This window comes from Sphaerodactylus townsendi, linkage group LG10 (genome assembly GCF_021028975.2).
Source record: "Sphaerodactylus townsendi isolate TG3544 linkage group LG10, MPM_Stown_v2.3, whole genome shotgun sequence".
NCBI lineage: Eukaryota > Metazoa > Chordata > Lepidosauria > Squamata > Sphaerodactylidae > Sphaerodactylus > Sphaerodactylus townsendi.
In genome coordinates this window covers 62,148,695-62,173,174 of record NC_059434.1, presented here as the reverse complement: position 1 = coordinate 62,173,174, position 24,480 = coordinate 62,148,695, and the positions used below count along the sequence as shown (strand labels likewise).

The 24,480-nt window shown below is 40.0% G+C and overlaps 1 long non-coding RNA gene across 1 annotated transcript in view; it reads right to left on the bottom strand.

Annotated features, from left to right (window-relative positions):
* LOC125440184 overlaps positions 1-24,480 on the bottom strand; it is a 99,501-nt gene that overhangs the window by 47,979 nt on the left and 27,042 nt on the right. Inside the window, exon 2 of the long non-coding RNA XR_007245650.1 lies at positions 6,497-6,561. This is a non-coding gene — a long non-coding RNA (uncharacterized LOC125440184). The remainder of the gene's footprint in view (positions 1-6,496; positions 6,562-24,480) is intronic.

Sequence of the window (24,480 nt, the reverse complement as noted above, 5' to 3'; positions counted from 1 at the left end):
TCTCTTGGTACAAAAAAAGAGCCTTTATGGTAACCTTGTGTATGAGTAACCACAGGCAAGGAGAATGTAAGAAGAGCCTCAATGGATCAGACCACTGGTCTATCTAGTTCAACAAACTGTTTCACACAGCAGCTGACTAGTTGCCCCGGAGGCCCAAAAAACAGAGAATAGAGGCTAAAACCTTCCCATGACATTGTTGCCTAGAACTGATATTAAGATGTTTGCTGCCTCTCTCAGGAGGTACCTGTCTGTGTCACTGTCAAGTTACATGTAAGTGTAACTGCTGATACTGCAACAGAGCATAACCCTTAGAAGATAGGACAGCGAATATACTCTGAGCTTGCCTTGTAATTTTGCCAGCACTTAGGTTTCACAAACAGCAGATGACCCTGTGACTTGGTTGTACCATCTTCAGACTGTTTCTGAGTTCTTGAACACAAAAAAATTCCCTGCATATGGAAAACTAGTTTGCCACAGGAGAAAAAGCTTCTTTTAGAAGCATGTAATTGTGCATATTATCACCCACAGTCTGAAGTAGTTCATGCCAGACATAAATTCATCAACTGCTGTCAAAAAATCCAATCCTGACATAAAAATCAGCATTCTGAGGAATTAACTAATTACAAAAGTATTAATTCAGATAGTTTGACTTTAAGTTAGAAAGGGATGTATTAGAAAAAGGGAACAAAAATGTGACCATATAAATATTTGAAATACATCACATACATATTTGTGGAGATTATGATCTGGTATGTTTTATTCTATTATTTCAGAAGAAAGCATTAGTCAGTCACAAGCCTTTATTGGCATAAAATAAACATACAAAATCAGCATACAAAATTTGCCCATTATTGCTCACAATTATAGACACTGGTACTAAAATACTAAATACTAAAATATATACATGGTCCTTCTGTAACTATAGGACATTCCTTCAGCTAAGTTAACTCACTTAAACGTCATCGGATACTGTCAGAAGCTAGAAAAATTACTGCTGGCTATATGTGGTCATAATACATAGACATTGGTTGGTATTCATCTAGACTTACGTCTATTATTGTTAGCAGAAATTTTGCTACATTCTCACACACTGTGGGATCCATGTTGTTCAAAAGCATAGGTATCTTAAGAGCATCAGTTAGATTGTTATACAGAAATGGGATAAGTGCAGATTGTGACATTCTGATTTTTGCAAACCTTACACAATGAAAGAGGGTATGATCGAGTGTCTCCACCTGACCCATATTGCATGGACATAGCCTCCTCTGTTTATCAATTTGTTGATATCTGCCATAGAGCAGCATAGAAGGCATTAGATTGAATCTGGCCAGTGTTAAAGCTCTTCTTAATTTAGGGTTGGTGATCCACTGTAAATAATTGGCCATGTGTCCTTGTTCAATTGGAATAAGCAGGGGCAGGGGGGAACACGTTTTCCTCGCAGCTGTTATCATATACGGATACTCTTGTTCTAATAGCTTAGTTTTCAAGCAGCTATATGCTTCTGATAGGGAAAGAGGGACTAACGACTCTAATGAAAAGCCAAGAGTGTTGATTTTTCCCTCAACTAGTTTCAGCCACCCAGAATTTGCATAGTCGGAAAGCATGAGGTGTAACAAACTGGAGTGATCCTGCAAATAGTGGATACGTAGCCAGTATCTGACAGTTCTCAGCCAGGCCATCGTGGCATATGATATTTGCCCGAGTTCTAAACATAGGGCTGCATATGAAGCACAATTTGGTAAGCCCATAATTTTGTGGAAGAAACGGGACTGGGCTGTGTTTATATTTTTTGTTTATAGCTCCGATCCAAATAGGTGCTCCATAGAGGAGCTGAGAGCCGCATTTAGCATTGAACACCTTCAATGCGGATGGTATATACTGGTGGCCCACAGTGAAAAAGAAACGCTGAATTGCTAGGGCACTGTTGTCAGCTGCAGCGAGTGCTAATTTCCGATGTACTGCCCAATTAAGGTTGCTAGTAAGAGTTATGCCCAAATATTTGAACTGGTTAACTTGTTCTATGGGTCTGGTATTGATGGTCCATGTATGACTAGGGGGTCTTCTAGCGAAGACCAATATTTTGGTTTTTTCATAGTTAATTACCAGTTCGTTTCTCTTACAATATTCAGCACAGCAATTTAAGAGACGAGTGAGACCAACTTTAGTGTGGGAAAGAAGAACGGTGTCGTCAGCATACAGTAACGCGGGCACGTGTTTAGTGCTTAGTTTGGGAACATGCCCATTGGCCTTCTGGAGGGTTGGCACTAGATCACTAAGGAATATATTGAACAAAGTGGGGGCCAATGTACAGCCTTGTTTGACCCCTCTGGTTGTGATGATATTTTCTGTGAGCGGTCCTTTTGTTGTGGCTCTTATTCTGCAGCTAGTGCAAGTGTGTAGCTGTTTTATAAGAAACAGTAGTCTGGGGTCCATGTGTAACGCCGTCAATTTTTCTCCACAGTAGGGCTCTCTAGATATGGAGTCCAATCCGCCTTTTCAATCCAGGAAGGCTCAAAACAGTTTACGGTTATTATTAGTTATACTTTTGTTAGCTAAGTGTGCTAAAACTGGGACATGATCCAGTGTTGATTTATTTTTAGTGAATCCAATTTGCTCGGTCCTATTACTTCTGCTTGCTTGACCCAATCTTCCACTCTCCTAAGGAGTAGTTTTGCATATAGTTTGCCAATTACAGATAATAGGCTTATAGGACGATAGTTTGAAGGATTAGTAATATCACCCTTTTTGTAGATTGGGACAACTATAGACGCCAGCCGCATCTTTGGGATGCGGCCCGTGTTATTTACATGGGTAAATAAGGAAGCCAGAGTTGTAGCCCACCATTCGGGTGAGGATTTAAGTATTTCTGGTATTATTGCATCAGGACCTGGGGCCTTACCGCTTTTCAAACCACTGATTAGTTTACTCACTTCTTGAGGATTAACCCTCAGCAGGCCAATCTGGTAGCTCCTCTGGTATTGAAGTGGAATCAGGGTATTCAGTTAGGCTAGCATTGAACAGATTAGAAAAATAACTGAACCATCGGTCTAGTGAAATATGGGGCAACTGGATACTGCACGTTTGGGCCCTTCTATTTATGATCTGCCAGAATTGCTTAATGTTATTTGTTAAAGTGGCTTGATATAGTTGTTCCCACTGCTGTTCGAATTGATTTTTTCGTTTCCATTGTACCATAATTTGAAAATCCTTTTTCAGTTGGGTTATATTGCTCAGTAGCTTTTCCTCACCTGTGCTGCGGTAACTTCTATATAATGATCGTATTAAGTTGTTAAATTCAATACAGTAGCGATCAAACCATTCTCTATGACCGTTTACAGCCTTAGATTTGGTCGAGGAGACGGCTTGAAGTTCCCCTGCTAAATTTGAAACTAATTGTTCAAAGTGATGTATTCCACGTTCTGGTGTGTCAGCCTGTAATATATTCTCTTTTAATTTATTAAATGTAAAAGAGCTAAGTAGTGTTTCTGTAGCAGCTGCCACCTGAGGTGACCATGTTATTTTCTGATGCCTAAAGTTGGTGGGGTCCTCTGTATTGGTCTTTACCTCAAATGAAAAAGTTACATTGAGTGGAAGATGATCACTTAGCAATAAGTCCCCAACGCTAAAAGATGTGACACACTGGTGTAGATAGGGGGATATTAAGATGTAATCGATCACGCTTAGCACCGAAATGAAGCTTACCAAGGTAAAGCTATCTGCATTCCTATAGCACTTGAGGCCGTTTAACCATAATTTGTTAAATTTGATGGCAAATTTGATTAACTGAATTCCTGCCGCATTCACGAGAGAGTCCTTTGAGGAGCGAAGAGCTGGAGTTAGAAGAAGCTGTACGAAATCATCCTCCTGATTCAAATGGGCCAAAGTGGTAGAAAGGTCCGTACCCACTCTGGCGTTAAAATCACCTACCAGGATCACCTCCGTAGATGGTTGTTTATTTTCTAAATTTTCTACAAATGATGATATCCTACTCCATGTGTTGATTAAGGAGTCTCGTGTCAATCCAGCAGGTATATACAAGTTCACTATAATCATGTGAAGAGCTTCCCCCTCTACCAAAACAGCCTGTGCAAGAGGGGGGACATGAGTCGAGAGGAGTTGCTTTGATGCTGTTGGCTACAAATAGTGAAAGTCCTCCAGAATAACGACCAAACTTGGATACTCTTGTAGCAGGAAGAGAGTATTGTTGGTAGCCATTTAAGGCAAGCTCTGAATTGGACCAAGTTTCTTGTAAGGCTATAAACGTAAATTTTTGTAGATAAGTGAGGAAATCACGATTATCGCATTTCTTGATCCATCCGGCTATATTCCACGAGATGAGGGAAATCACATCTCTTCTCTGACTTGGATTTGGAGATACTTCCCCCCATGCTGTGTTGGTCCCAGATTGGCTAAGAGATTTTGATAAGGGTTGGCGTCACTGAGATTGGTCTATGGCATTATATTCTAAGAGTTCTTTTTTTAACTAAATATAGATTATTATATTATAATATTAAAACTTTACATATTGTTATTAATCGCACAAATATTTACAAAAAAATCCTATTTACTATATCCACTACTATTCACTATCTATCCACTATCTATCCACTATCTATATTTTAAGAGTTCTAAAGGGACCTAAAATCTTGAGGTATGCTTCTATAATAGACACGGTGATTCAATTGATCATTACTTTCCACACAAAATGAAAGTACATAATTCATTTAGAAAGATTGTTATAGGGTTCAGAATTGTTCCCAAGTTAGACACAGGTCTTGATAGCATTTTAGTGGCATACAAAGTCCCTCCAATCTCTGTAAGATCACAATACACTACATTGTGCACATGTGAAGTGAGGAGCAGAAAGCACAGTTCTACTTGATGCACTGGTGTTCTGTCCTCATTTGGGTACTTTGTCCATGGTAAAATGTTATGGAAATTCAGCCTCTGCAATACCGTTTTATCACCTGAGAGAATCATCATAAGAAAGAACAAGTAGTTCTGAACCCTACAAATAAAACTTTTTATCACAGATCACTAAGCATTAAAGGCTGGACCTTACCTCAAATCACTCCTGATTCATGATAGTTTCAGAAGCTAGCCATATTGGTCTGCAGTAGAAAAGTTACATTTGAGTCCAGTAGCACCTTAGAGACTAACAATATTTTCACATATAAGCTTTTGAGAATCAAAGCTTCCTTTGTCATATATGGGCAGGAATGGAGATGTCTGAGTCTTTTATCTCCCAGTCAGAAGGTGAAAGGGTTGTTGTAAATGATATAAAAGTTACAATGCATATAGTGCTCCTGGTCTCAAATCTAACTGATTTATGGAAACTCCGTTATGAAGAGATATTTCCTTCACTTTGTTTTAATTTGTCAATAAAATTATATATTCAGTTCTTGCTACATGGGGTGGTTTTTTTTGCATTTTTCCTCCTAAAAGTGACCCATCCCCATCGCTATGCAGGGAGGGGCAACATCTCCCTCATGATAATGAAGACAACATAATTTATTTTTCACACATATGCGTAATTGAAATGCATATCTTAAGATATTTACATAGTGAGCAGTTGATTTGGTTCTTTATTAGCTCTCATGTGTAGCATACACTAGAGTGGCAAATAGTGTTCAAATGGGCAATCAATATTAAGGGGGGGGGGAAAGAACCTTAACCTCAATAGTGGTTTCTTGGAATACTTCATCATTCCTGATTTAAATTAAAAACCTTAACAATGGTGATGTACACAATGATATGAAGGGACATGTGTAAAGAGAAAGATGAAGAGGTGTGGAGAGCACTGAAATGGTCAGATGGGGGTCTGCTAATTAGAAAGGTAAAACAAAGAGGAAGCCATTTGCTTAAGATGATGAGATTCAGGAGAGCGTTGTAGGTACTACACAAAGGCATTAATTTCAATAGATTTTAGTCAGCTGTTTCCCCCATAATAGAAGACTCCCTGTCTCACATCATATATGAAGCAACGTGGAGCCTATGTAATGTATAATCCAGCAATTGGTTAGCACAGATTGATATAGATGGGTGGGGGCAGAGAAAGATAATGAAACATAACATATATAATTTACTGGTTGGATTTCTTAAAAACTCAGAACCACAATCCAAAGTATGTTGACGACACATATAATAAACTCCCCTTTCTCATTTGTAAAATATTTCACTGTCTTTTTTAAAAACGTCTTTCATTATATTTAACCAACCAGCAAATTAAATGTCAGCCTGAAGAGCACCACAATATTCCAATGTCTGAAAATAACTAGACTCAAGTATTCACATTTCAATAGGAAACATCAATGCTGTGGTTTATATTTATCACTGTAACCCACAAAGGCTGAATATTTTCCCAGGCTATCCTAATGATATGTTCAAAAATCTTCATAATGTATTCAAAGGGCATATGAGCGCTTACAAACCAGAGATGATAAATATGGAAGTGGATTATGGAAGCACGACAAAGGTTTTACTTGGCAGTTTATACCTCTTCTTCTACTATGCCATTCACTTGCACTTAGTTTGTTCACAGGTGCAAATACAGGATAGGATCTAAAAAGAAAAAAAGTATGTTTAATCACCAGCATCGGCTCTTGTAAGTTTTTATAGCTGTCTATAGCACATTTATATAAACCTGTATTTCCATTACTTACCCAAGACTCTGATCGATATTATGTATAGATATAAAGCTTAAAGGTAAATGCTTACCCTATAAGATGATGGCATAGTAATTTTAGTGTACATCAAGAACATTAAGATAGAGTAAGTGTCCAAAGACAATAAATTAATCAGCTATTTATGCTGATTGATTTGTTTGCCAGTTTAATTAGCCATGAAGGAGAACATTTTTTTCCCTGAAACCTCTTCCCCTCCAATACACACATCTACTACTTGTTCTTGTTTTGTTACAGATCACAGCCTCTGAGGCTAATCCCTTCCTGTCAAGTTAAGAAAATTTAAAAGGCAGCTTTATTTAGATAAAGACACTCATGGAACTATTTTCATATAGGTCAAGCATATTGATTCATTTTTGTCTAAAAAGACGCCTTTTCAAATTAATTTATGTGGGCAAACATTGTTATCCTTGATTTCTTTTGTGGTTTAACTTTTGCCAATCAAAAATAGCCTAATGTGAAATCAACCTAATGAACCAAACAAAGGCATATGATAGTGAAACCTATAAAGTAGCCAATGTTTTAAATGAGCCAAAGGAGGTGGGGGTTTTCTAATATAAATACTACACATGTGTACAGTGAAGGAGAGATGAAAGCATTCACCCTGAAAATAGTAGTCTGTAACTAAAAAAAAAAAAAAGCTAGCAAACGCATTTCGAAAACTCACAAAGGGTGTTGGTATTTGTTTTAACTGGGCCCTACAAAAGAAAAGAGGAGGACAATGGCTGAGGGTCCAGCTGTTGTTTTTCTTGAAGAAGTCCCAGCTCTCTGCAAAGAGAGACAATCCGTGTGATGAGCTGTCCGAGACAAATATTCTGTCTCCACTTTAAGTGGCAGCTGGTTATTAAATGACTCCCAATAGAAAGAACACTTGCTATTGACAATAAGGTAAAACAAGGCCCATGCAGAGCAATCAGGATGGGAATGTGAATGAAAAATCTTTAATCTGAAATTACAGCTGTCAGAGTTATATTATAAAACATGAAAGTTGGATCTGCGCTTAGAATTAATGTGTCCCCAAAGCCAAGTTTCTCATAAACTGCATCTTGCAGATACATATTTTATAAATAGACGACTCATCTTCCATAAATCAAACCAAACTGTAGCCTCTATTAAGGATTTAAAAGGGTCATCTCTTCTCAGGTTTATATTTGTTGAACCATACTTGGCAAAAAATGAACACTGATTTACAAAGTCCAGCAGGTGTGGTGACAGTATTAGAGTCTAACAATATTCGCTGTCATTCAGTGTCAAAGAGCCATTGTCCACCAAATGACTTATTTGGAAAATGTCTTGCTGTTTAAAATTGATTTGATATAATAAAACATCTCTCTCTCTCTCTCTCTCTCACACACACACACACACACACACAAAGGGAGCACAATATTGTCATCAGAATTGCTGTTGGAGAACAATATTATCTTATGCTTAAAATGAGCTCTGTGTTTCTGTTTTGTGCTACTATCTAAATTGCTAATTCTAGAAGATGTACATGGAGAAACAGTTTTATTATATTTTAATGATGTAAAATACATAATTAATGATGTATCTAGGAATCTAAGATACATCTAAGAATGTATATTTAAGAATCTTTGACTTATCTAAGAATCTTTGGCTTATTTCGCACCAGGCGGCTGGTCCTATTCGCAGAGTGGATGAGCAAGTATGCTCTCTTTGCTTCTAGTATACACATTATTGTCATACACACACAGAGAGAGAGAGACAGTACTCAGTAGTCAATGTCCAGTCCGAACGTCAGCATGTTCACTTATCAGCATCAAATCTGAAGGGGTAACTCAACTGACATGAATCCAGGATTCCAGGTCAAAGTCAGAACAAAATACATAATCACTCAAATACAGCTAGGGCAGTGGCAAGCAGACTTGTTGCTTCCATGTAGCCTACTATTTCACAGTTCCTTTTAACAAGCAGCTGGAGATGGCCTGCATCTACGGCCCCTTCCACATGGAGGCGGAAGGGGTTGGGTCGACGTAACCCACACCGACCCAACGACGCTGGGACCGTCCGCATGGACGGTCCCAGAACCGGCTGGGACGACGGCGCAGAGCTGTGCCGTCGTCAGAGCAACTCACCAGTCCCGCAACCCTCCAGGGTCGCAGGGCAAAGGGGGCATGCCCCCAGGCCTCGGCGACGTGCCGGAGGGCTGTGGGACTGGTGAGTCGCCCGGTGGGGGGGGGGGAAAGGCGCTTGGAAGCCGCTGCCGTTCGCATGGCAGTGGCTCCAAGCCGGCGTTTCCAAAAAACCACACTGGGGAAGCGTGGTTTAGAAACGCTGGCTTCGCGCCGGCTGGGCGGCGCGAGGGCGGCGCGGCTGTGCGAGTGCGCCCCCTGTGCGAATGGCGCCCGTGTGGAAAGGGCCTACCCATCACATCAGCCGTGCTCCTGCAAGCACGCTTACATCTTGGGGGATGCAGGAGAAAGAACTAGCTATGCTCCCTGTGGCTGGTTGGGCAACAGAAAGCTGAAGAGCTTCTTTGCTGATCCCTGGTTGTGGCTTGGATCCCAGGCTCTGTGCTGGTTAAGTATCCACACTTAATTTGAGTGTCCTTCTCTTGCCTCTCCTTTGTCTCAGAAGATTAAGTTCCCTTAGCATGGCTACAGGGCCCAATTTCCCCTGTAAATTAATCGCTCATCATGCAGTCAGTGCTCAGCATTTCTGGACTAAACCTCTGGTCTGGTTATGCTGACCTAAGTGTATTCTCAGCTGCCTTGGTTCAGCTGCACTGCCTGCCATCTTCCTATCCCATCTCCTTGGAGTTCAGTGCGGGCATTGAACTCTGCTTTCTGGATCTGTTCTTCAGGATAAGGTAATTATTCCCCCTTTTATTCCCCAAAAATCCCATTCTATCCCAATCCTACACTATCTATATCCTAGGACTAAGTGATCTAGCTCTGTGTTCTGATCATTTGTGTGCTTGTATTATTATTTTTACTTGTTAAACTTCTACTCTTGACTCCTGCAGACTTCTAAGGAGAAAAATCTAGCACATACCAGGTGGAAAAAATCTCATAAAGGTATCCAGCCTCTCCTTAACCAAGGTCTGCTTTAAAAAGAGCAGACTTCAGCATTTTGGGTAACACCTGCTAGTGTTCTGAAAGGCTGGGGGAATCTAAGAATCCAAGAATAGGTGGAGAAGAGGGGGTCGGAGATGTCCTGAGGGAAAGGGGATTGGCAACAAACAACCCAAACATTATATCCTCTAATTTCACCCTACACACCCTTTTCTGGGTGTTAGATCAGGAGGAAAGCACAAAACTACTTTTATTCTTGTAGAACAAATAGCTTCTCTGGCAAGAATTCTCTGACAGCCTAACCCTGTCTTCACGTTTCTTCTGCAAATACATGATTATGATGGGTCTGATGAGTAAATGCAATATCAAATTGCCTAAAGCAGGGATGTCCAACTCTGGCACTTCAGATGCTCATGGACTACAATTCCCACCAGCCCCTGCTGGCATGGCCAATTGGGGCTGATGGGAATTGTAGTCTATGAACATCTGAAGCAGAGGCGTAGCTACCATGGGGACATCCGGGGACAAGCGCCCCGGGCGCCACCTTGTGGTGGGCGGAAAAATTGCAGGTTCGTTAGTGGCTTTTTCTATTTTCCAGGGTTTTTCCCATTTTTGGCCTGCAGGGGGCGCAGCTTTTAGGCTAGCACCACCAAAATTTCAGACTATTGTCAGGTGACTCTCCTGATGATACCAGCCACGTTTGGTGCAGTTTGGTTCAGGGGGTCCAAAGCTATGGACCCCCAAAATGGGTGACCCCATACTCCATTGTTTCCAATGGGAGCTAATAGTAAATGGGGCTACCATTTTGAGGGTCCATAACTTTGGATCCCCTGAATCAAACTTCACTAAACCTTGGTGGTACCATAAGGATATTCTCCTGCTGATACCACCCAGGTTTGGTGAAGGTTGGTTCAGGGGGTCCAAAGTTATGGACCCCCAAAAGGGGTGCTCCATCCCCCATTCCAATGGAAGCTAATGGTAGATGGGGCTACCCTTTTGAGGGTCCATAACTTTGGGCTTCCTGAACCAAACTTCACTAAACCTGGGTGGTTTAATCAGAAGAGTCTTCTGAAGATAGCCTAAAAGTTTGGTACTGTTAGCTTAAACATTGCTCCCCTGACAGGCACCCTCAAATTTTCCCCAGGTTCTCTCTTTAAATCCACCTCCTTTGGAGTGGATTTAAAGGGAGAATCTGGGCTCCCTAGATTAAAAAAAAACATTGAAAGTATTGTTGAAGGCTTTCAAAAACCAGATTCAACTGGTAGTTGTGAGTTTTACAGGCTGTGTAGCCGTGGTCTGATAGATCTTGTTCCTAGCGTTTCGCCTGAATCTGTGGCTGGCATCTTCAGAGGTGTATCACAGAGAGAAGTCTGTTATAAGAGAAGGCTGGACACAGTGTATAATAGACTTCTCTCTGTGATACACCTCTGAAAATACCAGCCACAGATGCAGGTGAAACATTAGGAACAAGATACACCAGACCACGGCCACACAGCCCAGAAAACCCACAATAACCAACATTGAAAATGATGCTGTTTGGGGTGGGGAATCTACCCTGAAACAGCATCACTTTCAATGTTGTTTAAACTAGGGAGCCCAGAGTATCCCCTTAAGGTGGATTTAAAAGGAGAATCTGGGCTCTGTAGTTTAAACAACATTAACAGTGATGCTGTTTCAGGGTGGATTCCCCGTCTTCAAAAAATAGCATTACTTTCAATGTTGTTTAAACTAGGGAGCCCTGGGTGTGTTCAGATTTGTGTGTTGGGCCATGTTCTATAATGCGATGGTGACTTTGAGATGACCTGGTGCAAAAAATGTTGTTTGGTCGTGGTGGGGGAGGAATGCTGCCCAAATGGGGGGGGGGGCGCAAAACTCAGATTTTGCCCCGGGCTCCATTTACCCTAGCTACACCCCTGATCTGAAGCGCCAGAGTTGGATACCCCTGGCCTAAAGTAATGTCACCTTCTTATGATTCAGGCATGCCATTTTCCAGCTCTGTTCTTGCCCTCCTTGCTTCTTGAAAAGTGACTCGTCTTTCATGCTTGCCTTCTTTGTGACTCGTCTTTCATGCTTGCCTTCTTTGGGCATGAACCCCCCCCCCCCGCCCCTCCTCATGATGCCTATGTTCCCTTAATCACTTGGTCTCTAAGCTGCAATTGGACTCAAATTGGACTAATAAGGCTACAGTCTGAAGCATACTTACAAAGATCTGCAAGTTCATTACAGTAATTTAGAGTACATATTTAAGGAAAAATGAATGAATGTGGCTCTTGCTTTTCTGTCCTTTCTGCCCACCTTCTGCCCACCTTTGACCATATGCAGGACTTTTATGTGATGAGCTGGTAATTTTGCATGTCCTTGTCCATGATATTAAAATGGTTTGCAGTAGAGTACAAATCTGTTGTTTCCAACTGTGCTGAATAAGAAAGCAGCCAAAGAAGGTGACCAGGAAGCATCTGTTCTGAATGGTAAATAATGAATTGTAAATAAATTACATGAACAAAGGAGCCCAAGGAAACTAAGATAGGAGACAGAACTGCCTGGATATAAACATCTGCAAATGGGATAAGGACAGATCAGCATATATGATGGTCACAGATGTTTGAGCAAATATACTATCATCACTGGAAGAACTGCACAATTATTATGACTATGAAGGCAATGTGATTTCACTACAGGAAGTGAACAAATGTGTTAGCATCCTTTCATTCTATGAAACATCCTCCATCTTTTAAAATAACATGTTCTACATTTGCAAAATTGAAAAATGTGCGCTCATCAGCCAGTAATTTTTAAAAAGCTCATTTTTGTCACCTGGCTGAACAGTAGATTATGAGGATGTATCCTTATTCATCCCACTGAAACATATAGGCACTAGTTTAGAAATGCCTGCCACCCCACAACACTATTTTAGTTGGTTACATTGTTTGAGATAGCTGGAGTTACACCCTTCTAAGTCCATTGAAGTCAATAAGTTTAAAAAGATCTAACTCTACTTATGATACAGTATGGAATCTACTTGTCCAATAACTTCTTATTTCACAAGGTTGCATAATGGTCAAGATGCTAGATATGGACTACTTGGTTTCTAGCAGATCTATATTGAAGGAGTTGTTTCAATCAAGAATTGCAGAATAATGTTTGAAAGGACCAAAAAGCTACTCAGCTCAACCTCTTACTGATACGTCACTACCTACAATACGATGGTCAGCATACTACAATACTATGTCAGTAGCCCTCTGTGTAACAAATGACTATAAAGAAGAGGTAGGCATGAACAATCTGGTTTTTCCCACCTAAATGTGGTCACTGGCTTTTGAGCATGGGATATGTACTTGTAGGCAATGTACTAATGTGCTTTCTATGCGGTTGAGAATGTTGCTTTATCAAATGTTTTTCGGAAAAAAATCTTATACGTATACATTTCCTAGACATGTGTCAGGATGTGGTTAGTGTGTGATCTGTCCTTGGGAGATGGCAGCCGGCTGCTTCTGGCTTTCTGCCTAGGATGGGGATTTTTGCTTGTAGGTTATCTCTACTTGTCTGTGTGAAACTATGCTTTGTTTATTCTGTATTGCTTTGAGTCTTTGCTTTGTTTATTCTGTATTGGCAGGAATGTGAAATGCACTGTGTAAAATCTACTATCAGAGGTCTGAGGCTCTCAGACCTCACATTGCCTGTATCTGACTATGACTGCCAGCACAATAAAGAACTGAGAACGGTTACTTTGGCCTGGACTTTGCTGGTTCGTTACAGCATGAGCCAGCAATCATGCATGGGAGGATGAGGTCAATGTGCTTGTGCTATCCAATGTTGATTTCAATGCACATAATGTCATCTGTAGAGGATTACTGAAGGGACATGATGAGGTGATGTGTGTGTAACCCCTGTGTCAGAATGGGATGACCCAGAAAGGGGTGGAGTCTGAAAAGAAGCAGAATGCTGCAGAACTCATGAGGTTGGAGGAAGCAAGGCTACCAGGCTGGGACCTTGATTGATTTTATTAAGCCCTTAACACCTTGTTTAAGGTAACTGCAATGTTGTGGGGAACTAGTGGGAAGGGAGTTTAATTTTTTTGCTATATTTTAAATGTTAGAATTTATTGTTTCAGGGTTTTTGTGTATGTAAATGGTGAGAGTTTTCTGGGAACCTTCATCATCTTGAATCCCATTCACCAAGCCTCTGAAGTCTTCAAAACCAACCACCAGCAAAGAAGAATTGGACTTGGCAATATCAGTAGACTGTAAATATAAGGACTTGAAATGCAAACCTGAACAGGACCTTGAATTGTAAATGTTAAATGTTGATGTTTAATGTTATTTGTAAAGAGAAGTAAACTGTTTTGTTTAAATTTGGTTCTTTGCAACTCCTTCCAAGTACTGCCCCACAGAACCCACAAGCTGAGGTTACATGTGGAAGGACAAACATGGACTAATTGAATAGGTTCTGGATGCTGTTACACTGCCCCTGAAAAACCAGGTACACATCTTGGGATATTTGTAGTCTCTGGGGAAGCAAGTGTTAGAAATGACATGCCTTTCTGGTCAAATTAAGCCATATTAAGTCATTACAATAGCATGCCTCTCTGGTCATATTAAGCCAGAGTTTTGTCATCTTCACTGGCTTCAAGCTTATTTTTAGGCACAGTACTAGGCTCTGCTGTTGACCTTTAAAGATCTAAAAGCCTGTGCCCCAAAGGAGTGACTGGACCACATTTTTCACTTAGAACATGACATCTGCACAAGTAGCCAAACTCAGGGAACCAGCCTAGAAGAAACTCAACTGGCTGGCAGAAAGGCTATATGAGAGAAGATATGATTGAAGATATTCCATGCCCAGGCTGTTTAAGATACTGATTTTTTTTTTAAAAAAAGAGGGACCCAATTTAGCCCAACTGAAAATCAACAGAAATCCTGCTGAATTGAAGCAAGAAGCTCCAAGAAACCAACTGTTTTGGACCAACTGAAATTTCCAGAATATGCTGTACAGCAGCTCAGTCAATATGCATCACATTGCGTGCTGATAAGTGGAGTCTCACTTGCCCCAGTAACAAGAATACAATTCTCTTTGGAATAAAATTGGGCTGCAATCTGTTTTATTAAACATAACATAGGAAGCTGGGTAAGCATAAGGGGCACATCCTAGCCACCGGGCAGCACCCTGCTGAACCTGGCACCGTCCCCAATTCCTATTGGAGAATTGGGACAGAAAGTTACTTACTAGGTGCCAGCTGAGCACATGCCCATTATGTGACCCCCTCCCTGCCAGGAATAGTGGGCTCCCTAGCAGAGCCTCAATGGCTTGTGTTATCAAGCCCGCCCACCCCCAGACATCATATTGAGGCCCCCAACCTCCAGGTCTGGCTTCAAATTTTGGCCTTTTATAATTGTTTGTCCCTATGGCAACCCCTCCTTCAGCGGAGGGAAGAGTTTCAAGTTCATACTGACGCAGCCAGAGGGATCGGTTTCGGTATTTACTTTAGTGGCCATTGGTCATGGGGGGTATGGCCTCCTTCTTGGTCCACCATGGGCATCCTCAGGACATGACCTTTTTGGAACTGTTCCCATTGGTGGTTGCGGTCTACTTATGGAAGACCTTTTCCAAAACCATTCAGTGCGATTTGGGTGTGAAAACCAAGCAGCAGTGCAGGTAGTGAACAGGCAATCCAGCCGTTTGGAGAGGGTCATGTGCCTGGTGTGGAAGTTGGTGCTACATCTCTTTTAAGGCAGTTTTTCTTCCAGGGGTCACCAACAGCATTGCTGATGCTTTGTCTTGCTGCCAGGTAGACCGTTTCTGCGCCTTGCACCCAGGCCAATCAGCAGCCAGACACATTACCGGAGCAGTTGTGGAGCCTTGGCAGCGAATGATTGCAGATGGTGTCCTCCAGTCCTTAGCACCGGCTACCCACCACTCCTATGAGGGGGCAGTGGGCACCTTCCTGGACTTTGCCTTAACCAGGGGCCTGACAGCGGACCAGGGGATCCCTGAAGGTTTCTTTCTTCAGTACGTAGCCCATTTGAAGGCACAGGGTTTCGTACCAAGGACCATGAGTGTTCATTTCGCATGCCTTGCTAGGCTGAGGAGGGCAATGGCAGGTGGTTGGGCTGGGCTGGTGGCTGTGTCTGTGGCTTGGGGAGGCTGCAGGGGGGAGGTCCCGCCAAAAGTACCCGTATGTGACCTTTCAAAGTGGTACCTGGGGCACCTGCCCCCTCTTTCCCCTCCTAAATGTGCCATTGGCCAACAAAATATAAGAAGAAGAGGACATGGTCACTTCTGCTATAGACTAAAAAACCAGTGATGTCCAAGTCATAATGGATGTTCAAAAAAAAATCTGTAAAATTCTCATGAAACCAACAAAGAATTCAAACCTACATGTCAAAGATGCAATGTAGCAGCCTATCTACAGCTCAACTGGATTTAAGTATATACACACAATAATGGCAGAAAGATAAACATATGCTGCTGCTATCACATCACAACATAACACTTCAATTAGGCTCTGGGATATGCTCAGTCAAATTCATAATAAATTGTCCTCCATTTACATTGTAAATGTGTCTTATTGTACAGTGGCTTATTGTACAGTGGCTTATTTTATGCCTATAAAAGCTTATTAAAGTTAAAGTAACAGGGCTTATCTATGATAATTTTATCATGTCAGTACTAAAAAGAGATCAGGATGGCACAATTTTCTCCCCCATTTTTAAAATAATGCTGTGAGGTCAGTTAGGCTCTGAGAGCTCAAAAGTTTATTCGGCAAATCTCATTGCTAAGTAAGGGTTTGATATAAATTCAAGTTGCATTCTGGAACAACCACTACAAAACCACATTGCCTCTCAGGTGTTTAGGCAACCACGTCAACAGGGCAGAAACAATTGGTAGACTATCCTAAACTGGCCACCAACCTATGGCTGTTAAAAAAGCTGTAAAACCAGCAGCCTCTAGGGAAATGTTCCAGTCATGACAATGGAGCCATAAGCACAATCTCCCACACTGCATCATAGCTATGACTTGCCACAAGTGTTGTGCTAACAATGCAACGGAACAGTCATACTGTAATCATAGGCCATTTTTGCATGGCACAATTACACCAGGCTTGAGCTGGGATCATATATACCTGGGCTATTTTATCCCAGTTTTTGCGTATGTATGGTTCCTTACTTCTGCTCAGGAGCAGAATTAGTAATGCTCCAGTTTGCTCCACCCAGACTTCTGTATTTGCTTCAAAAGCATTTCTGAGCATGCCCAGTGTCCCGCATTCTGATTTGCTTTGCTTTTGAGTGGCAGCTTGAATGGATGTCAGGCAGGGAGATCAGCCAGCTGAGTGGGAACAATAACCGGTCCTGCTCCTGATTTGTTTTTGCACAACACAGGCACAAGCAGCATCACACCAGGATTTTTAAAAAAGAGCCTCCAGACTGGTGATTTTTGAAAATCCTGGGCTAAGGTAAATATCATGGGGGGGAGGCGGCGGCACTGGGGCAGACCCTGTGTAGCTTCGGGAGCCAGCAGAATTTCTGGCTGCGCAGGGATATTTTCTGTGCTCACCCCAGGATATTTTGACTGTGTAAAAACGGCCATAGAAGCCATGATTCTAAGCTGGATCAGTGGTCGCCTTCAACAGACTTCCAGATATTAATGGGTAGAATAGTATACAATGATGCTGATGATGCCAGCCAATAACTACTAACAGAATCTATGAATGACTATAATCAATTTTTAAATATACAAAACGAGCAAAGCATGGCACAACCAATATATAATTTTAATGAACATTCGCATTTTCCTTGGAAAATCTTCCAGATAAATTTGCATCTGCAAGGAATGCTAACTATTTCAAATACATCATTTCCCTACACTAGTAATGGCAGCTTATCTTGAAGACTTCTTTGGTATTGTTTCAATTAAATGAAACAAACTACTGCATGGGACTAAATTACCAAGAAAATCAATTACCAATAAACCAATGGTAAATTTGTATTACAACTTGCCTTTTAAATAATGAAAAGTTTATATCTGAGCTTTAGCTTATTCCTTAAGAAGGGTTGACAGGGCATTTTAGCTTGCATCCCTCCCCCATTAATTTGTGTTAGATAAACAACCAAAAAATGAAAGGGAATTTCCCTGCTCACACGTCTCCTCCCATGTCCTCACTATGTCAGTGCGCAGATAAACCATGCAAATGTAGTTTGCTGTGAATTCAACATCTCTATTATAGATGAAAGGTAAACAAAAGCAGATGAAGGATTAGTGCAATTCCAAATTTAAGATATTGCTCTCAGTGACTTATAATAAAATGGTGTTGCATATGGTGGCATGTTTTGGAATGACATTTCAATTGTACAAGCAATTTGCATTCTATCTGACATTAAATAACGTTCTCACTATTATGAATTCAGGCAGCATCATCTCCAGCATAAAGATATGAACTATGAGGTACATCTTAATGAAGGCAGTAAGTTTTCCCGTCAATCTGCAATGTGAGACAAGGCTGTGCTGAGGCTAAACCTTCCAGTAACATTATTGTAAGTTGCCCACTTCTTACATAGTACAAATCTTCAGCTAAAGCATTCCTCTTATTAAATAAAGATCTATAACTGAACACATGTATCTGTAATATCACGACAATCCAAAGAAAATTAAAAGACAGATTATGTCCAGGATATTACATGCACCACCACAGAGTACTGCTAGAATCTGGTATGATCCTGTTGCTAAGATACCTGGCTAATGCCACGGAAACAAGCCCCTCTTACTAATCTAGTACAATCCATGCATGCTTCCACATATTTTGGCAGGGGAAAGTAGGAGTCCACTGACAATGGTTTGGGAAATTGGGATATTACTAGCCAGTGTTCCTGAATTTATACATTTTTTATCTCTTTCTGGTAAGCTTCAAGAATCTTAGCGAAATAAGAATTGTAACACTCTGTTAATGGCATTTGGACACTTTATACCATTTAAAACAAGTAAGATTACTTTTTATCCTTCTACATAGTCAATAAAAGTTGCTTAAAAAGGTAATTATTTAAGTGCTTTTGGTTGCAAAATTGCAGTGCTTCCAAATATGATTCCCCTTAATCTTGTGATTTATACTGTAATATGCACATAAATGACTAACTGCATATTTCTGTCTCTATTGCTTTCTCCAAGGAAATCATAATGCATTCAGTTCTTTGGGTGCATACTGAATAAGAGAGAGGAAGATAATAAAGTGGATACTTTTAATAGAAGTAGAGATCTATACCATTAACAGCTACTTTGGGTGGGTTAAACCTGGCTAAAGTGCACCGACCTATGCAATAACAAAAAAAGATCGAAAAGATACCTGCACATCCCTTTGTATAATTTGTAAAAAATTCAGATACAGGAAAAAATAATTTAGAACTGAGAAATAGTGAAGGAATAACACTGTATATAATTGCTCCGTAAGTTGTATTTTTTTAAAAGAAGGATTTCTGAAGAGAACAAAAAACCTAAACACGTGAGTTCCTCTTGTAAACCGGAGAAGACTTCTTCTTTTTTTCTTACTAAAGATTGTAATAGACTCCTGGTCTTTACTGAAATATGATCCGGCAAGCATCAGCACCAGTAGCTCTGTTGAGCTCAAGTTATGATAACAATAACTTTTGCAGATGTTCATAGCTGTCAAATATTATTTGCTAAAATATCAAAGATGTGATAAAAAAGTATAAAAAAAAACAGAATAAGGTTTTCAAGAAGCCAGAGGTCAGATATTAACCCCCAACTATGAAACAGCAAATTAGAAAGAAAGAGAAAGACTATATTCAAACAAGAAAGCAATTGTGTACACAGAATCCCAATAACAGAAGCAGTAGCTTCTCATTCATGCATACATGCTTTGATTCAAACATGTCCGGTGCTTCTAGGCATGTATCAGCATTGGAGGCTGAATATAAACTTTATTTGTGTTGGTTGTTGTGGGCTGTGTGGCCGTGGTCTGGTAGATCTTGTTCCTAACTTTTCACCTGCATCTGTGGCTGGCATCTTCAGAGGTGAATCACAGAGAGAAGTGTGTTACACATTTATTTGTGCTGTTTGACAGTTGCCCTGTACAAGGATTCTCAAGGTCATATTGTGAGGTTTAGCTGCATAGCAGGATGGGACCTCTGGACTGCAAGCCCCATTCACAATGTTACGATAATCATGATATTGTACCAGTTATTATTGTTGAAAGGGTAAGCATTACTCTCCTCAACAGAAACCATCAAAGATTAAAAATACACTCATGCCCACATCGGTGCTTTATTCAGAATGTTTCATATCTTTTGAATCCCTCCCCTCCCCTTCCCCCAGACTTTCCTCAGAGTAAGAACTATTTCTAATTAACTACCTCAAGGCAGCATACAAGGGTATTATAAAACAGGAGATTGTTCACGACATAGAAGCGATAAATCAATAACAGGTGCAAGTATCTCAGAAAACTGTTACTTCTTACCCTGTAAGAAGGACAGAAAAATGTTTTTACAAACCTTTTAACCCCCCCCCCCCCAATTCTCACTGGAATCCAAGTCAGAAAAGAAAATGGCTGTTTGCTTAGAATAAAGTGTCTGAGCTGTCTATGTGAACCTGACTGTAATGGCAAAGGAGGGGGCAGATCAATATCCATCTTCTTCATTCCTGAAGTAATAACTTTCAATAGGAAAATCTATTTACTTTTACTTACCTTTATTTTATTTCATTTTGTTTTAAAGAAGTTCATTCCAGGGGGAGGGTTTAGATTGCAAACAGCAGTTAACAAACTGATGATTTAACTAAGGACTGTAGGCTAGTAGGTAGGTTGCCATTCCCTATAGATATTGGTTAGGGGGAAGACCAAAGATGTTGGCTTGAAAAATTTATTATATAAAATGTGTGTGTGTGTAGGGGGGTTATATAAAGCTATTCACAACATGTAACCAAGTTCCATAGCTCATGCTAGAAAATTTAATCAAAACTAAAAGAGCTTGACCCTTATTCTCAATATACACAGAATCATGTACATTCCTCTGAAAGATGCTGAAGTACTGTAGGGACAAAATATTTGTAATAATCTAATATGTTTCATGTAAAGTTCAGAGGAATTATGAAGAGACCACATAATGCAAGAAAAATTAACCATTTGTGACACTTACTCAGAATGCACCCCTCTTACCCAGACTATTCCTGACTACAATCCAGACATTTCAACAAAAAACTAAGTATTGCAAGTTGTAAGTTACTTGTTCAGTCCCAGTTCCAAAGACTTGCTGAAAGAAATTGCTTGAGGAGTGCAAGCAACCATCTACTGTAATCCTAAACAGGAGTGCTTAGAACCACTGTTAACCCTTCCTGACAAAGATCCTCTCTGTCCACCATCACATTATTCAGATCCAACTGAAACATCAAATGAACGAACACTATTTGCCAAACTCCAGAGTTTTTGTCCAAGTGAACAGAACCCATTGAATTTTTGTCCGTTGTGTCCCCCCCAGAAGTCCTAATTCTAAGCAAACTTGTTCATCAGGTAAGTGGCATGAAATTAATTGAATTTAACTCCAAGTAAATAGGGAGTTTTCTGCAAAAGGATGCCATAAGAAGTATAGGGAAAACTCATATGTGTTCCATATGAGGAATGTGTCTTTCCCTTATCAGGGTTTCTATTAGAAGATTTCCAGAGATGAAGGCTACCCATTTGGAAAAATCTTCAAAACTCTTTCAAAAGCAAGATTTAATCTTCCATAATTAGCCCTGATTGGTCACAGATCACCTTAAAAGCTCAAGAACTACCCTGTTGGGCCAGAACAAAGATACAAGTTGCCCACCAAACTGTTTCCTCAAGCAGTAAACCAGATGCCATTCAAACAAGGAGCAGCTAAATTAGTCAGTGAACAATGTGAGGGTTAATTTTGTTGTTGTTGCTTCTTTTGTTCAGTAGCAGTCCTCCTTCCTCTCCCAAGTGATGTTTACCAATTCATGAAAATGAAGATCTGGAGCTGGCTTTTCAATTATGATCCCTAGCATGACAGGCAGTGCAATCCGGGGGGGGGGGGGGCAGGCTTCCGCTGACGTAAATGCCCTCTCTGGGGCACTTACATCAGCAGAGGGGCAAATCTCTTGGCACCTGACTGCTGTGGTGTTCTGCGATGCCTGGTCTTGTGCCAGTGCATGCACACTAGCCTCAGCAATGCCAGCAGATCTCTAGTCACAGCATATCTCTATTCTCCCCTATGGAAAGTTGGAGGGTTTTTAAAAAAATGAAAACTTTTTCAGTGTGTAGCGGGTGGAGCACCACTCAAGTGGCGCCATCCCTGCCCCCCTCACCTCTGGACTGAGCTGTAAAAATCACAACCTATGTCAAAAATTCTGTTTGTATTTAATTAACAACATTTTTTTTAGAAAATGAAACTTTGCATTGATTTCAAACAGTTTTCTTATTATATATTTTAAATACAGGTTTTATTAATGAAGGCTGGTATGTAAGAATTTTAAGGCCACACTGCAATTATTTTTTCTTATGACCACCCCTTGCCCAAATATTTTATGTTACAACCCTAGTATATTTTGCAAGACAAACGCTTCTCCTTTAAGACTACTATTCTCAGTAGTATAGTGGCAACACAGCTTTACCACTTCATTGTGTGTCAATTTTAAAATCCAAATAAGAGCAACTGGGAAATCACAAAGACAACATTTTACCTGCACTGTGAATTTTATTAATAACTGCTAATTAATCTTAACTGAAGAAGCAAATTGAAACCTCAAAACTGAATTCCAGTTGCTTATATAAATCTCAAAACGCTCACAGTGTGTATTTGTAACTAAGAAAGAGATCATCAGCATTAAGACTCTGCTTAAATCAGCTCCAAGATGGGAAATATATTAGAGGCACTACTCTCTTTAGAATTTGAAAAGAAACATATATTAATATAAATGTAACTCAGTATGATAATTAATTGCAAAAGAAAATATAGAGAATATTAAATATGAATGAAATTTCATTACCACTGATAGTCTCGTCTTTATTGGGAAGGGTTTTCTTCTGTGGAATGACAAATGAATAAATAATTGTTCAGGTTTATGACTAGGCAATTTATACAAGAACTACAAACTTTTAATTATGCTTTCTTAGCAAAGTAAAAGAGGGAAATGCACAACCACATACAGATGAATGGATGGGCACATCCCAGCATACGAAAGACAAGGAATCAGGCTGAAACAGAAGCCCCAATAAATCTACAGAAAAGATGCTGACAATTTTATAAAAAATAAAAAATGGTTTCACTTGTTAAAAGGCACCATGGGATTAGAGGGGAAAATATTCAGGGTTTTAGAGGAATGATACATTTTGGACTTGAAGGTAGTAATTTTTATGCATTGGATTTTTACCTGCAACAAATTTTGTTCTGAAATTTTACCTACCATTTTTATTTTATTTTAAGCTGTACATAAAGATAAAACAACCAAAAGAAATCATTATGATGCTTGCAAGAAGATCACAATATGTAATCAGTGTTTCAGAGCTTAAGATGCCCAGGTAAAGGATTAGTCCTGCTATAAGGAAGGAGAAGTATTAAAGCAAAACACACATGAAATACCTGGTGGGGTAGGCATGGAGTTAGAGGCTTTAGATATAATTATGCTATATATAAATCAAAGCTCAAGTTTAAAGTAAGTGCTATTAATTATCCCTTACCTAACAGAGCTCTTAAAATGTCAAATTAAAAAAAGACTATTGATAATTGTATAAGTTATGGCAAAACGAGATGCCTCCAGCAGTGACAGGAGGCAGCATGGAAAAGGAGCAAGATATACTATTTCTCTTTGATATTATTTTAAGCCGTGCATTCAGATGCAGAAAAAGAATATTGATAACAGTGCAGCCATAATTCATCTGAGGCCAGAGAATGTAGTTGTTATTTATGCAAGTAATTCTTCGAAATTGGAGGTTGAAGAAGGTTGTCCTTTCCAGGCTTGGCAAATATTTTGAAACTAAGATACAGAGCAGGCACAAAGATTAATCACATCAGAAGAGTCTCATCATTATATCTTAGCAAGCTGTGTGGTCTTAAGTTAGCACCACATGACTGAAAGCCCAGATTTCTTTTATTATATACCCGCATGAGTGTTCTGCCCACCTTTTAAGGAGCTTGCTGTGATGCCCACTGGTGATTCTACCCAACTTGGGGTGGGGGGTAAATGAGGAAGAGACTAACCCAAGATCACCCAGTGAACCACATAGCTTAGCCAGAATTCGAACTTCAGTGTGTCTTTTGGTTAAGTCGAACACGTCATGTTTATGAACTGGGAAATGAGTGACTGTTGTGCATGAATTGGAGGGAAGAAACTTTCAGATACCTAATTCATGGCATTCCTAGCACTGGGGCAACACTAATTTCCTATCTTAAGAGCCACACTGTTATGTTCAAGGAATTACTGCAATTTTCTAGGGGATTAATTAAAAATATCCATTCCCTGCTTTCCCAGTTTAGCTGTCCAAAGTGAGTCACATTGTAGTTTAAAATACAATAAAATAATAAACTAAATTGAGATCCACAGATTTTTTGTGTGAAAAGCAGACAAAATAATAGCTAAAAATATGACATAAATGCATAAATATCCTGTTTTGCCAGAATTAAATTAAGACTACAATTTTTATATCTCTACTGAACTCACTGGGACTTAATATCACTAAACATGGACACAATAAAGCTATACAACATCCAATAAACCTTAAGACATTACTCAATAATACAGCCATTCCCTTACATGGTTCTCCTTTATGG